We start from the raw sequence: 15472 nt of genomic DNA, 5'->3' as shown, positions 1-15472 counted from the left end.
TAATGTAATAAATTAAATAATTAATCTATAATAAATTATATAGTATTTTTCTTCTAGAAATTTCTATTCAAATTCAAAATGACATTAAAGGGAAACACAAAATTTAAATTTGATGGCTTAGCTGCTAAAGTTGTTAGCAAAGCTAACTAGACACAAAATACAATAAATATTTTTCCAATCCAAATTACAGAGCTGGCACATGAACATGATCGTTGGTGACTGAAAATGTCAGCCTCCTGGATATCATCTGGAAGTCTCACTCTGCTCAGGGCAGAACCCCTGATAATTGCCTGCTTGCTTTGCTTTGTTTGTTTAGAGTTTCCAAAGTCAAAGGAGACAAGAATGGAGAAATGGTATTTTGAATATAATTTTACTAAATCCATACATGTCAAGTTTGATATTCAAACATGTTAATAAGCAATTCTGAACAGGCACTAACCAGTCGGTTGCATGAACCTTCTGTGCTGCAGCAGATCCTCATTTAGGTTTGGACTGTGATGGTCCAGAAACTTGAGAGAAGTCAGTGTACCCAATGAATTGCAGGAGAGAACTTATGTGTTTTGGAGAAACTGGATTCCTGCATCACTGTTCCAACGCCATAAAGGCAGTGGGCCCATTATGTTGTACATTAGCTACATATCAGCTTTGTTGACAATTCTCTGCCCATACTGTTCTTTTTGTCTGTTTGTTTTGGAAAGTCAGAGTAACAGAGACAGAGGAGAGACAGATCTTCCATCTGCTGGTTCACTCTGCAAATGGCTGCAACAGCCATGGTTGGGCCACACCAAAGACAGGAGCTGCCTCTGGGTCTCCCACATGGTTGCAGGGGCCCAGGCACTTGAGCCATGTTCTTCTGTGTTCCTGGGTGCATTAGCAGGGAGCTGAATTGGAAGTGAAGCAGCCAGAACTCAAGCAGGTGCCCAAATGAATACCAGCATCAACAGGCCCTGGCAGCCTCACCTGCTATACCACAGTGCTGGCCCTGCCTGTAACTCTTGAATCTCTTGGTTCCATCTCCAACTCCACAGCCCATGACCACTTCTTTATTTCTGAGCCTCATCACCACCTATCCTAAACAAACTGACCTAAAACCAGGAGTCTACCAGTTTCTGTCTCTGCAAAAGAATTTTTTAACTCTTCCTATCCTGCAATCTCCATTTGCTAATCCATCTTGGTTTCTGCCAGCAGATTTGACTTCTGATTTTGTCACCACAATAAAAGCCTTCAGTGTTTCTCCATTATCATCAAAACAAAACTCAATATTCTTAGTTTAACCCTCCATCTAATCCCAACATGTCTTTGCAGATGGTTTTATTTCTATCTCTTTTTATGCATCTTACAATCCAACCAAAATGAAGAAACTTCTAAATCAAGGATTCATTTTCACACTCTTATTTTCTTTTACTGCTTCTTGGATCTGGAGTGCAATTCCCCTTTTCTGTGTCCAAGCACATCACAGCCCAATTAAGATGTCATCTTTAGCACAGGCTGCAATAATCTCTAAACCCATCAGAATGCTAATAATGGTTCATAAAGACCAGGTGAAAATAACCACATATTGTAAAATTTAATCCTATTTATTTATGTACCTATATTTGTAGACTGTAAGAGTTCAGGAAGGTTTCATATCTGATGCATTTGTGTATCTCCTAGCATATACTAAACACAAAATGAGTACTACAGAGACAGTTGGAGAATGAAGAAACATATACTGAAGAACAGGAGAGAGGCATGAAACTGACAAGAATGTTGGCAGAGGGATTCTCATCTCAGGAATTATCCAATAAAATGATGCTGACTAGAGAAAAACATGTGCCTACTCTCCAAAAATAGCATATTCGGAAGTTGACTGAAAGGTAGAAAAAAACAGAAATTCTGAAACAATAAATGGTTAAGGAAGACATAAGTCAAAAACAATTTGATACGAGTCTAAAAGAAAAATGTAAATGATATGAGAGACAGCTAAAGCAATTTATCTATATGTATAAGAGTTTTTGTGAACAGGAGTGGGAAGAGAAAGCATAGGATATGACCCTCTTGAATACTAAAGAGTAGAAGAGCTAAACCTCACATAAAACTATTTTTTTAAAAAATGTTAAAATTTATAAAATGTTAACAATAACAAAAATAGCAGTTGTGAAATGAGGAGTAGGAGACATTGTTATTTGGTTACTTTATTTGGTAGGTCATTGGTTCTACACTCTGTTTCAACCTAGAAAAGAGAAAAATGTATGGGGAAGAAGGAATAAGCCCAGTTAGTGGAGGATATAACTATAAGCATACATATATACAAGTACAATATATACATATATAATATATGCAATATATAAATATACACTATATATACATGTACAAATATATATATATTTATATACATATATGCAATATATTTTAATTTTTTGTAAATGGAACTAAAAGATAAGTTTATTTTGATGCAAAGTTTTTCAAACCCATGCAAAAAAGTTCTTGAAAAGTGAATATTAACATTTTCCAGAAATTTTTACAAAAAATAAATATCTTTAATTCTATTTTAGATGACATTTTTGAAGAATACCTTTATCTTAACTTTTCTGAATAATATAATGATCATCCTACTAAGGTGGTAGAACTATATTTTTAAGTGGACTTTGAAATCTAAGATAGATGAGGAACTGAAAGTAAATAAGTTATCTGCTTTAAATTAGTTCAGGTTTTCAAGATAAACAAATCGCATCTCCAGGAGCTGCAATTTGAACAAATCATCCTGAAACTATTGTTTTCAATACCTTAGAGTAATTACTGGCAAAAGAGAATTGTGAAGATTGAATATGAGCAAATGTTCCACTTCTATAACAGTGGAAAGCATATATTTTGAAAATTAGACTTTTATTATAAGAAGATTGAAATCGTATGTTTCTTTATAGACATAGAAGTAAAATAGCTTCTTATTATGAATTCAAAGCATGTAAATTTCTGATTCTTTTTGGAATATTTTGTTTTTGTCTCTATATCCTCTTTCCAGAATTCTAGAACTTTGGGACAGGCATTGTGGCACAGAGGGTTAGGCGCCACTTGCAACGCTGGCATGCCATATCAGAGCAGAGATTCCTGTTCTGATTACTCTGTTTCTGGCACAGCTTCCTGCTAATACTTCTGGGAGCAGCGGAATAGGGCCCAAATACTTGGGGCCCAGTATCCATGTGGTAGACCTAGATGGAGTTCCTGGGCCCTGGCCCCAGCCTGGCCCACCCCAGACTATTTCAGCCAATTAGAGAGTAAACCAGCAGGTGGAAGATCAATCTCTCTCTCTCTCTCCCCTTTGTCCTTGCACCTTCCTCCCACACTCTCCCTCTCTGTTACTCTGCTTTTCAAATAAATAAATAAATCTTTTTTGTAAAAAAAGAATTCTTGAACTTATTGTAAGGATTAATTGTGAGTAAATAAACACCATATTAACTGGTGGTTACTGCAATATTTAATATTCACTGAGAAAAATGAGTCACTTAATAAATGGTATTATAAACATGACACTCTTTTGGGAAAAATAATGGTTCTCTTACCTAAAACCATACATAAATAAAACAGAATGATAAAAAATTTCAAAAGAAAAATGTGGGAAAGTAAACATTTCATTCTGGAATGAAGAGAATGTTTATGACTATAATTCCAAATAACTAAATTTGAAGAATGGATAGTAAATGTTGCATCTTGGCACCAATCTCTATGTCCACAACAAACCTGAAACTGCTTTCTCCTATTAAGACCAGATGCAACTTTAAGTTGCTCTGTAATTCGGATGTTTTAGACACCGGCAGTTGGTAGGAGTTAAGCATAATATAAAAATGATGAGGCCAGTGTTGTGGTGCAGCAGGTTAAGCTGCCATCTGCAATGCTGCCAAGCATCTCACATGAGTGCCATCTGCTCCATGCCCAGCCCAACTCCCTGCTAATGCCCTGGGAAATCAGGGGAGTTAGGCCCAAGGACTCACGTGGAAGATCCAGTTGGAGTTCCAGGCTCCTGGCTTCCACTGGGCCTAATCTTGGGTATACTGGCCATTTGGGGAGTGAATCAATGGTCAGATTTCTCTCTCTCTCTCTCTCTCTCGCTCTCTCTCTCTCTCTCTGATTCTGCCTCTCCCTCTAACTATGCCTTTCAAATAAATAAATAAATCTTTACCCACCCCAAAATTTTTGTAGTTCTACATCCAAAATTAAAAAAAGGAAACTACATGAAAGGTATATGAGAACTCTATACTATTTTGAGAACTTTGATATAAAATTAAAATTATTCCAAAATTGAAAGCTTACTTCAAAACACAATGAAATATTATTTCCTATAAGTTGGCAATAAATAATGATGATTAGTTAATTAATTGCTTGTGTCAGGCTTATTTATTGATGTCTATACGTATTCTCATTTACTCTTTACCACAATTCTCTGGAGAAAAGTTTTTAAAATGTTTAAGATTCATTTAGTTATCTAAAAGGAAGAGTTACCAAGAGAAAGGGAGAGAGAGACAGAGAGATCTTCCATCTACTGGTTCACTCCCCAAATGGCTACAATGGCTGAAGCAAGGCCAGGCCAAAGCCAGGAGCCTGGCATTCCATCCAGGTCTCCCACATGGGTGACAATTGGGCCATCTTGCACAGCTTTCCCAGGCACATTAACAAGGAGCTGGATTAGAAGTGGAGCAGGTGGGACTCGAACCAGTGTCATATGGGATGCTGGTGTCCAGACAGTGGCTTAACCTTCTGTGTTGCAACAGCAGCCCCAATTATTTTTCTTCACATAAGATACTATCCAGTCTGAAAAAGAATTTTGCAGGGGGCCGGCGCTGTGGCACAGCAGGTTAACGCCCTGACCTGAAGCACCGGCATCCCATATGGGTGCCGGTTCTAGTCCCAGCTGCCCCTCTTCTGATCCAGCTCTCTGCTATGGCTTGGGAAAGCAGTAGAAGATGGCCCAAGTGCTTGGGCCCCTGCACCCGTGTGGGAGACCCAGAAGAAGCTCCTGGCTCCTGGCTTTGGATCGGCGCAGCTCCGGCCATTGTGGCCATCTGGGGAGTGAACCAGCGAATGGAAGACCTCTCTCTCTCTCTCTTTCTGCCTCTCCTACCTCTGTGTAACTCTGACTTTCAAATAAATAAATAAATCTTAAAAGAAAAGGAATTTGGCAAATGTATGAGGTACATTTGCTTACTCTTAGCTATAGTAATGGTTGGTTAACTTTTCCTTGAGATCAATATAGCAATAGTTTCAAAAGCTTACAGTAGCTTCCCTAGTAATTCTACTTCTACACATTTATCTGTTAAAACCTATATAATGCATAAAAATATATCTACAATTATCTTTGCAAGATGTTCTCTCTACCTGTTCATCTATGAGTCAAACAAGAAATTATTATCCAAAAGGTCATATATAATTTAAAGTTCATTAGGTAAAGTACAGTTTCTGCTTTAAGAGTAATAAACTTCGTTGTAGGCTGGTCACATGAATTTCAAAGTAATAGTCTAAACATAACAGTACATATGCTTAAAGAAATGGTTGTCCAAAGACTTCCCATTTGACAAACACTTGAAGGAGCTCAAAGTTGCATATCTTACATAAATTACAATATTTTTTCAAATGGCTTTGTCAAAAAAGAATTGCACATTTATGTATAGTGCTAAGATGTCCAACATGAAGGGGCAGGCCAAAGTTACATGGAGATCAGATCCATAGTAGTTAGAACTGGATAAGAAATAAAGCTGTGTAGAAAATCAAAGTGCTTTCTCAAGTGATAACGAACTTCTCTTGGGTAAAAATGTCAGGGATATAATAGATTAGTAATGGATCAGACTGCAAGACCTTTACATGTTCTTTCAACTTCAGAATTCTACAGTTGGAAGATGTCGATGTCATCATGAGTGACATAAATACAGGCAGATGATTTGCCTACTATGGGTGTGAATGGAGTTATAAGCTTGCACCTCTTGCAGCCTCTCATATTTGCAAAAAGAAAGCTCCCAAATATTGGTTTAGTTAGCCTGCTTCATTTGCTCCGCTCAGCAATAACTCAAGTGAAATCTCTTTTCCATATTCATGTACACCTGCCAAGAACCAATAGCAGATAACTTCTAACTATATTTAGGAAAAGAAATAACATTAAAAGTCAGTTAGTCGCAGTAAATATTGGGCCTTCTTTAAGCTCTCAATGTGGGAATCGGACGGTAATGATTTGCAAATCTTCTAAAGAAAGGTGAAAATCAGAGAACCAAGAATTCCTAAATGTTTGGCAGATTAGTAGCCTGCCATTAAGAAAGTGTGGGGCATTGGGTCAGTGAGCTGGAGCCATAAACATTATCAGGTAAAAGTGAGGTTTCCTGGGGCTGTAGAAAGAAATGAGCTTGTTGCTACTTCTGGTATTAATCATAATAAGTGTTTTATCTGAGCCTGTCATGTTTAGTTTCTTCATGCAATTTACCTCTCAGGCACACTGTTCACAGTATCAGTTGGCCTTATCTTTTAACTTATAGTCTTCAAGTGCCTAAATGTATTTCCCCCAAAGTTCCCACAGTTAACATGACAAAGTCAACATCAGTGCTATTTTGAGACAGTGCTGCACCCACATTATGAAAGACAGAGTTGCTTATACTTGGCTACTCCTATCATCTGTTGAAAAGCTGAACAGGCAGCACTGATACTTTGCCTAATTGCAGTTTTGCTAGGAGATTAGCAAGATCTCAAATGTGGAGCCCAAGTTTGTGCTTTAACACATTATATATTTCATTTTTTACCTTTGCTAAAGAAATGAAATTCAGACCTGATAATCCTCTATCGCACCCATCTTTTATCAGCTGACACTCATCACCCAACTCAGTCAAGCAGCTTTTCAGGGACCCGTATGACGAAGCTCAATTTCTAAGGGTCATACTAAGAACACCAAACCAACCATCAAAAAATGAAGCCAACACAATGCCAAGACAGATTTTTTTTTTTTTTTTTTGCTAAAAATGTCAGGGAGGAAACACTGATAGCCCTTATAAATCCAGACCACAGTTCACATTGGAGAAAGAAATCAACCGGAGAGGAGGATAGGACTTGAAGCTTAGGCAGCTAATAATATTCTACTCCGCACGGCCCTATTTCGGTGTAGTCCTCTTATGATCTGCTAATAATCCTTTATAATTAAGCTTCCAGCATAATATTAAAATGTAATCCACATGAACACCAATCGCAGTGTATTTCAAAGGCTGAAGTGGTTACCGCTTCCAGCTATGCATGACAATCACTGTGCAGCTTTAATTTCATAATTTTTAAATGGTTTGCCCCAAGACTTAAAAAAATTATAATTCATTTCTATCCATCAGTACAGTGAAACAAAGCTCATTTAAACCCAAACTGTTAAAAGTATGTTCAGCATATAGATATTGTGAATATACATAGTTTTCCCTTTCAGAACTAAAAAAAAAAAAAAACTTTGCAACATCTGTGCAAAAATGAGGTCATCTTTTGAAGAGTAGCTTATGAAATGTTTACAATAAATGAAGCTGGTAGTACCAGACACTGCAAATGGATATCTTGGAGAGAAATTTTTAAAAAATCCTTCCTTCTGTGTTACACACCATAACATTTGATTAAACCCAACCATATATTTTCTGGTTGTAGTGCTTATAACAATTTCTATTTCTTCTATTTCTGTATATTGTGTCATCCTATTGTGAAAAAAACTGGCTGTTGTCCAACAATCCACTAATTACTTGAACCAAATAATAATTCTTCAAGTACACATTTAAAAGGTACTTAATACAACTGAGGTACTTTTATATTCCAGTATACCTGAATCATGATCATAGTCTACTTCAGTAACTCTATTTCAGGGAAGAATTATTGTTGGAATGTCATAAATGCTGATACTAGGGTTAATGAGTTTTCTTTTTAAAAGATTGTGAATAATTTAGCCTTATCATCTTTTTTGATTCCACCCTTCATCTATATGAATAGAATATGAATTCTTCATCTATAAAGAATAGAATTGGGCCGGCACCGCAGCTCAATAGGCTAATCCTCTGCTTGCAGCACCGGCACAACGGGTTCTAGTCCTGGTCAGGGCGCTGGGTTCTGTCCCGGTTGCCCCTCTTCCAGTCCAGCTCTCTGCTATGGCCCGGGAGTGCAGTGGAGGATGGCCCAAGTCCTTGGCCCTGCACCTGCATGGGAGACCAGGGGAAGCACCTGGCTCCTGGCTTCAGATCAGCGCGGTGCACCCGCCACAGCACGCCCGCCACAGCGGCCATTGTGGGGGTGAACCAATGGAAAAGGAAGACCTTTCTCTCTGTCTCTCTCTCTCTCTCACTGTCCACTCTGCCTGTCAAAAAAAAAAAAAAGAATAGAATAGAATAGAATTGAGGTGGATAACTAACAGTTTTTGAGTTAAAAAAAATAAAAACATTAGTTTTGCTTCCAATAAAGAAAAAAAGATTGTGATTTTTATTAAGATTTATTTATTTATTTATTTGAAAGTCAGAGTTACAGAGAGAGAGGGAGAAAGAAAGAGAAAGATCTATCCACTGGTTCACTCCTCAGATGGCTGCCATGGACAGGGCTAGGTCAGGCTAAATGAAGCCAAGAGGCTGGAGCTTTTCCCAGATCTCCCATGTGGGTGCAGGGGCCCAAGTACCTGGACCATCTCTTTCTGCTTTCCCAGGTGCATTATCAGGATGCTGGATTGGAAGTAGAGCAACCAGGTCTCGAACTGGTGCCCATATGGGATGTTGGCATAGCAGGTGTCAGCTTTACCTGCTACGCTACGATGTTGATGCTGGCCTTTCTATGTTCTATTAAAAGCTTTGACTAGGGGCTGGCATGGTAGTTTAGGGAGTTAAGCAGCTGCCTGCCATGCTGACATCCCATATGGGTGCCAATTGGAGACCCATCTGCTCCACTTCCAATCCAGCTCCCTGCTAGCATGCCTGGGAAAGCAGTGGAGGATGGCCCAACTCCCTAGGCTCCTGTATGCACGTGGGAGACCCGGAAGAAGCAGTGGGCTCCTAGCTTCATTCTGGCCCAGCTATGGCCATTGTGATCATCTGCACCAGCAGATGGAAGATCTCTGTCTTCCCGTCTCTCTCTATAACTCTACCTTTCAAATAAATAATAAGTAAAGCTAAAAAAAAAAAAATGATGAGGTAAGCACTGTGGCTTAGCAGGTAAAACTGCAGAGCTGGCATCCCATTGGGGCACTGGTTCAAGTCCCAGCTGCTCCACTTCCAATCCCATCTCTACAATGTCCTGGGAAAGCAGTGGAAGATGGCCCAAGTCCTTGGGCCCATGCACCTGTGTGGGAAATACAGAAGAAACTCCTGGCTCCTGGATTTGGATCAGTACAGCTCTGACCACTGATGCCATCTGGGGAGTGAATCAGGAGATGAAAGACCTTTCTCTCTCCCTCTCTCTCTCTCTCTCTGCCTCTGCCTCTCTCTAACTCTGGCTTTCAAATAAATAAATAAATAAATCTTTAAAAAACAAGATTTGACTGGATTTAGAATTTATAGTTAACAAAGTGATGTTAGTGTGGATTCTTTTCCAGGTTGGATTTTGCTATAGATTAGGAAAATAACATGTGGTCAGATAGGAAATAATGACTTTCAACCTTTATGACTCTGTCTAGACTCATAAAATGCTAGGACGATAATATTGCTCTTAAACAGCTATTAGTGAAATTATTGTAAGGAATTTGACTACATTTATACATTTTTTGTTGCAAAGACAGACCTGTATATGTGTTTTTAAACAAAAGCAATGGAGTAGTTCTAAGAGAATGATTTACAAGTGCCATTTTTTAAGTCTTTAAAAACATGTTTGTGTTAAAGTTAATGATTATAATTCCTCTTCAAAAATTTCTTGGAAATATTTAATTGGAACACCTATGTTTTTATAAAAGTTTTATATAATCCTAACATTGAGAATGATAGGCTACAAAATTTAGAAAGTCACCTTTTATGTAATGTTAACTAAATGTGAAACAGTGTGGCATGTGGTGATAGAAGTAAAAAAAATGTGAATGAAACACAAGATATGACTTCAAAGAGCTTTTAATCTAATGGCAAAGTTGAGATGCTGGGGCAAGGAGGAACACTGGAGACAAAACTAAAACATACAGCAGAGAATCTGGATGCAAAGTTTTTGGAAGCTGGCAGAAAATGCAAACTGAAGAACTAGTTATCTGTAAAACATGAGGGAGTGGCTTGAACACTACCCACTTATGGAGCACCATTCAAAACAAAACATTTTTAACCATTGTGCTAGGTCTATCAGTCTGCAGTTTGCAATCATTGTTATGAAACTGTAAAACATTGAATAGCAGACACATACTATAGATAAAGTATGAGTAAAATTTACTGAAAGCCTAAAGAACATAGCGAGTCAATCCATCTGAGGGACTGGAGAAGTCTTCCAGGACAAGGTAAGATTGAACTGACCCTTGGTAAATAAGGAGGACTCAGCATGCACTGCTTGGTGGATATAATAGGATGCAGGCCTAAAAGACTGATTCAGTGCGCCATTGTCTGCATTCAAATGCTAGTTGTGCTACTCACTCCTTCTAGTAATCCCCGGTACTTAACCTCTAAATCTTCCATTTCTTCATATGTAAGATGGGAACTTGCTACCATGGATTATATGAAAGATTAAATGATAAAACACTTGTGGTTCAGTATTATCATTAACTATTATATTTAGATACATAGCTATAGATATTAGGTATTTTATTATTTCACGAATTTAGCAAATCTTCCTATAATAACTGGTCCCAGACTTCACCATTGTCACAAATACGCTGATGCAGACCATAAGCTAGAATGATCCAAGGAAGGGGCAAAGCGACATTGCTATCAACAAAAGTCGAAAAGTTCAACAAGACTTACCCTGTATTTGATTACACAGGAAAACACGTTGCTATTTAAGAAGGTGTGGCAATACAATCATGCACACTGCTGGGATCATTCATTGAAAGTGTCTTCCATGGGAAATAGGGGTTACCAGATGGCATCCAGTTGTGCCGTGTGCTGGCTCCTCTCCTACTGCTTGGCTCTGAGGTTGAGTTGATTGCTGTGAGTCTATATTTCAAACATAAAATCAAATAGTAAGTTAAGACCTAGCAGATAGAAAACAATGAAAAAAGTTAGAAAGGCAAGCTTCACCTGCCATTTATTTCACTCCTGGTTTCCACAATCCTCTTCTAAATCCTTTCATACCATCTAGCCTGCTCCTGAGACCAATTCTCAAGGCCTTTCTCCATCTGGCCTCTCAGCTCTTCCCAACATCGCATTCTGTTCCAGCCAGGCCAGTGGAATCATTTCACCTTACCGTGTCTTCCCCTCTTCCAACCACATCACATCGACACCCTGTCTACTTGTCCTGCTCAGAACAAATCCTTTCCTCTGCTTAAGGACCAATTCTGGTCCCAGTGCTCCTTCTCCAGCAGCTGCAATCCAAAATGGACTCTCCTTCCTTCAAATTCCTATTTAATTATATCCTATTTGCTTACAGCCTATTAGTTTATATCATTCATATCTACATCAACTATAGACATTCAACTCTATGATGACTTCAGCTGCATCTACACTTTACCAGTCATGTGTCCTTCTTCCCAAAATAAAAATTTGATAGGTTTCTTTTTCTAATAATTTTAAGGCATATCTGTATTTTTAGCCTATTTAATTTAACCTGTTTTTTTTCTTTTTTTTTTTTCAATTTATTTTATTTATTTGACAGGCAGACAGAGAACGAGAGAAAGATATCTTCTGTCAGCTGGTTCACTCCCCAAATGACCACAACAGCCAGATCTGGGCCAGTCCAAAGCATGGAAGCCAGGACCCTGGAAACTCCATCCAGATCTCGCATGTGGGCGGAAGGGACCCAAGTACTTGGAGATCTGCTGCTGCTCTCCAGGGTGCACCATCAGGGAGCCAGATCAGAAGTAAAGCAGCCAGGATCTCCTTACATTTTCCTGTACCCTCCTTCCCACCAGGAGCACTCAGCCAGCTGGAGGGGTCACTGAGCAGGCTTGGCATCATTCTCCTAGGCAAAGAGCTTTCTATTATTAAGCCTGGGCCCCAGCTGCTAACCAGACTATAGAGGTTCAGCCACTACCCAGATAGGGATTCATCAAATTATGATCATAAACATCGGGGAGCATGACTGGAGGAGTCTTTCCATCAACTGAAGGCTTTCGTAGGCAAGCTAAGAAAATAAAACTTTCTTCATTTCTGTATGTACTTAATTGTGATGACATGTTATCTCCCTATTGTCATAAATTCTCTAAGTGAAAACCACTGAACACTTACTTCTTTTTTTTATTATTATTTGACAGGTAGAGTTATAGACAGTGAAAGACAGAGAGAAAGGTCTTCCTTCCGTTGTTTCACTCCCAAAATGGCCGCCATGGCCTGGGGTACACCAATCCGAAGTCAGGAGCCAGGTGCTTCTTCCTGGTCTCCCATGCAGGTGCAGGGCCCAAGCACTTGGGCCATCCTCCACTGCCTTCCCGGGCCATAGCAGAGAGCTGGACTGGAAGAGGAGCAACCGGGACTAGAACTGGTGCCCATGTGGGATGCCAGTGCTGCATGCAGAGGATTAACCAAGTGAGCCCCGGCGCCGGCCCCTGAACACTGAATTCTAAATACATGTCCACAATTCTAAGTGACTGACCACAATGCCTAACTTCTTATAAATGAAAGCTTTTGGATGACTGTATGCACAGTTGGATGAATTAATATTTGATAAATGAATGACTGAATGACTTTTGTGTAGCTCATACAAGATACTAATAGAATGGACCTGGAAAAAGCTCTATTTCATTTTAATGAGGAGATTAATTTTCATCAAGACATAAATTTTATTTCCCAACATTCCTCTGGGTCCACAACAGCTCATCTGTTAGTGGAGAATTTTTGGTGGATGAGTGGCTTTCATTTTTAAAATGAAATGTCAAGCCCCAGTTTCAAGTCATTTACCTCGTTTTTATTTCCCATGTATTCTGAATATATCTTTCCAAATTCTCTTAGTATATAGAAGACAAAGAGAAAAAATGAAACATGCAGCACCACCCGCATGTCATGCAACAGAATACTGAGTGGGATATTTTACCTGCTCTAGAAATTATAACTGGGACACAAAACCGAAAATAAAATGAAGCAAGTATCCTGTTCTAAAAAGAGGAAAGGCCTGGAATTTTAACATGGGAAAAGTACAACAACTTTATTTAACCACAACATGAAATGCAAAACTACTTTAGGCAGTATTCAATATATTCTAAGACCAATTCATTGGTCATTTTAAGACTCATGAATTTCAGAACTTAGAGAAATACAATAGAAAAAATTGGAAGTTATCAGAAAATTATGCTCTCAGATGAAAATTAAATATATTAATAAGTCATTCTGCCCCCTCAAGAGTAACTCCAATGTCATGTCAAAATTATCTGAAACATGAAAAAATAATACTTTCAATTGTATTTTTAAAGATATATTTCATTTACTTGAAAGGTAGAGTAACAGGAAGAGAGGATAAAACCTAGAGAGACAGATTTTCCATCTACTGGCTCACTCCCCAAATGGCCACATCAGCCAAAACTAGGCCAAGTTGAAGCCAGGAGCTCTGGAACTCCATCTGAATCTCCCACTTGGGTGGCAGGGGCCCAAGTACTTGGGACACCTTCACCGCCTTCACAGGTACATTAGCAGGGAACTGGATCCAAAGCAGAGCAGCCAGGACTTGAACTGGTGCTCATGTGGGATGCCAGCATCATAGATGGCAGCTAAACATGCTGTCCAAAATGTTGGCCCCTCAAATGCATTTCCTGAGGTTACTCCAATATTCATGTTAAAACCTAACCAAGAAGAGCACCTTCAAACCACTAGACCCCACTTTCCTTAAGGGGCTATTCATAGAAATACTAAGTAAATATCATAAATATCACTAAGAAAATGGCAAAGGTAAATGAAAGTAAAAGAATTTATTGGTAGACAATACTAATAATGGTGTTATTTAGGGGCTGGCGCTGTGGCATAGCGGGTGAGGCCACAACCTGCAGTGCCAGCATCCCACATGGGCACCGGTTCAAGTCCCGGCTGACACACTTCTGATCCAGCTCTCTGCTACAGCTTGGAAAGGCAGTGGAAGATGGCCCAAGTGCTTGCGCCCCTGCACCCATGTGGAGCTCCGGCCGTTGCAGCTATCTGGGGAGTTAACCTGCAAATGGAAAACCTCTCTCTTTCTCTCTGCCTCTCTGTAACTCTGCCTTTCGGATAAATAAATGAAATCTTTAAAAAAAAAGGTTATTTAAAGAAAAATATTACATACCAATATATTCAAAAAAGTTATTTTAAACTAAAACAAGTGACAGCCTTCCTAAATTGGTTGTTGTAGGACCATTTAATTTACCATTTGATCACTGTCAGATTAAGTAAAGAAAAAAGGAATAAAAGTATAATTTTAAATCTTATAAACTAAAATATTAGATTAAATCAATACCAACAGAGAACACAATTTCTTTTCTAGGTAATCATGAAATATTTATTTTTTAAGTTTTCTTTTTTAAAGAGATTTATTTCTTTGGAAGATGCAGTGACATAGAGAGAGGAAGAAACAGAAAGAGAAATAGATCTTTGATCTGCTGGTTTACTCTCCTAAAGGCTGTAAGGAACTGGGCTGGGCCAAGTGGAAGCCAGGAGCCAGGAACTCTGTTTGGGTCTTCAGCCAGGTTCAGGGAGCCAGGTCCCTGGGCCGTCATCTGCTGCCTTCCATCTACTGCTGCGTTAGTAGAGAGCTGGCTTGGAAGCACAGAGTAATCAGGACTTGGTCCTAGGCACTCCAGTATGGAATACCAGCATCTCAAGTTATAACTTAACTCTCTGCACCACAATGCCTGCCTCTGAAACACCTACCAAAAAATAATTGTATAGTATGTCACAAAGGTAACAAGGAAATCCAGAAAGCAGAAATTTCACAGGTAATATCCTGTGATGAGAATGGAATAAACCTAAAAATAAAAATCACAATAATAATCAAAGCAAAAAGAGAAATATTTATAATGGTGGAAAGATATTTAGCACATATAAATTAATACTTGTAACAATGTGAAATATGCTTAGTACTAAAAACTCTCATAAATAAGAAAAAAGTTTTACAACAACTTAAAAAATGGGCATTGACAAAGAGTCAGAAAAAAAGTAATGGTCAATAGCTCTGAAATGTTCATTCTCTTGGTAAGGAAAATGCAAATTAAAAGAACAAAGTATATCTGATATTTTGGTCAATCAATCTAGAAAACAGCTAGAAGAATGAAGATGTTGCTGATGGGATGGATGTGGAAGCAGATGGTCATATGCAGAAGACATAGGAGTAGAAACTGGTGCACTTTTTCTGAATTGCAGCATAGTACATATACTTAAAATTAAGCATGAATCCTACCTAACCCATTCATTTCACCTCTCAGCTCATCCTAAGGAAATCA

The sequence above is a fragment of the Oryctolagus cuniculus genome, chromosome 8, assembly GCF_051225735.1.
Source record: "Oryctolagus cuniculus isolate XC-2025 breed Fujian yellow rabbit chromosome 8, ASM5122573v1, whole genome shotgun sequence".
NCBI classification, from domain to species: Eukaryota; Metazoa; Chordata; class Mammalia; order Lagomorpha; family Leporidae; genus Oryctolagus; species Oryctolagus cuniculus.
This window is presented reverse-complemented; position numbering follows the sequence as displayed.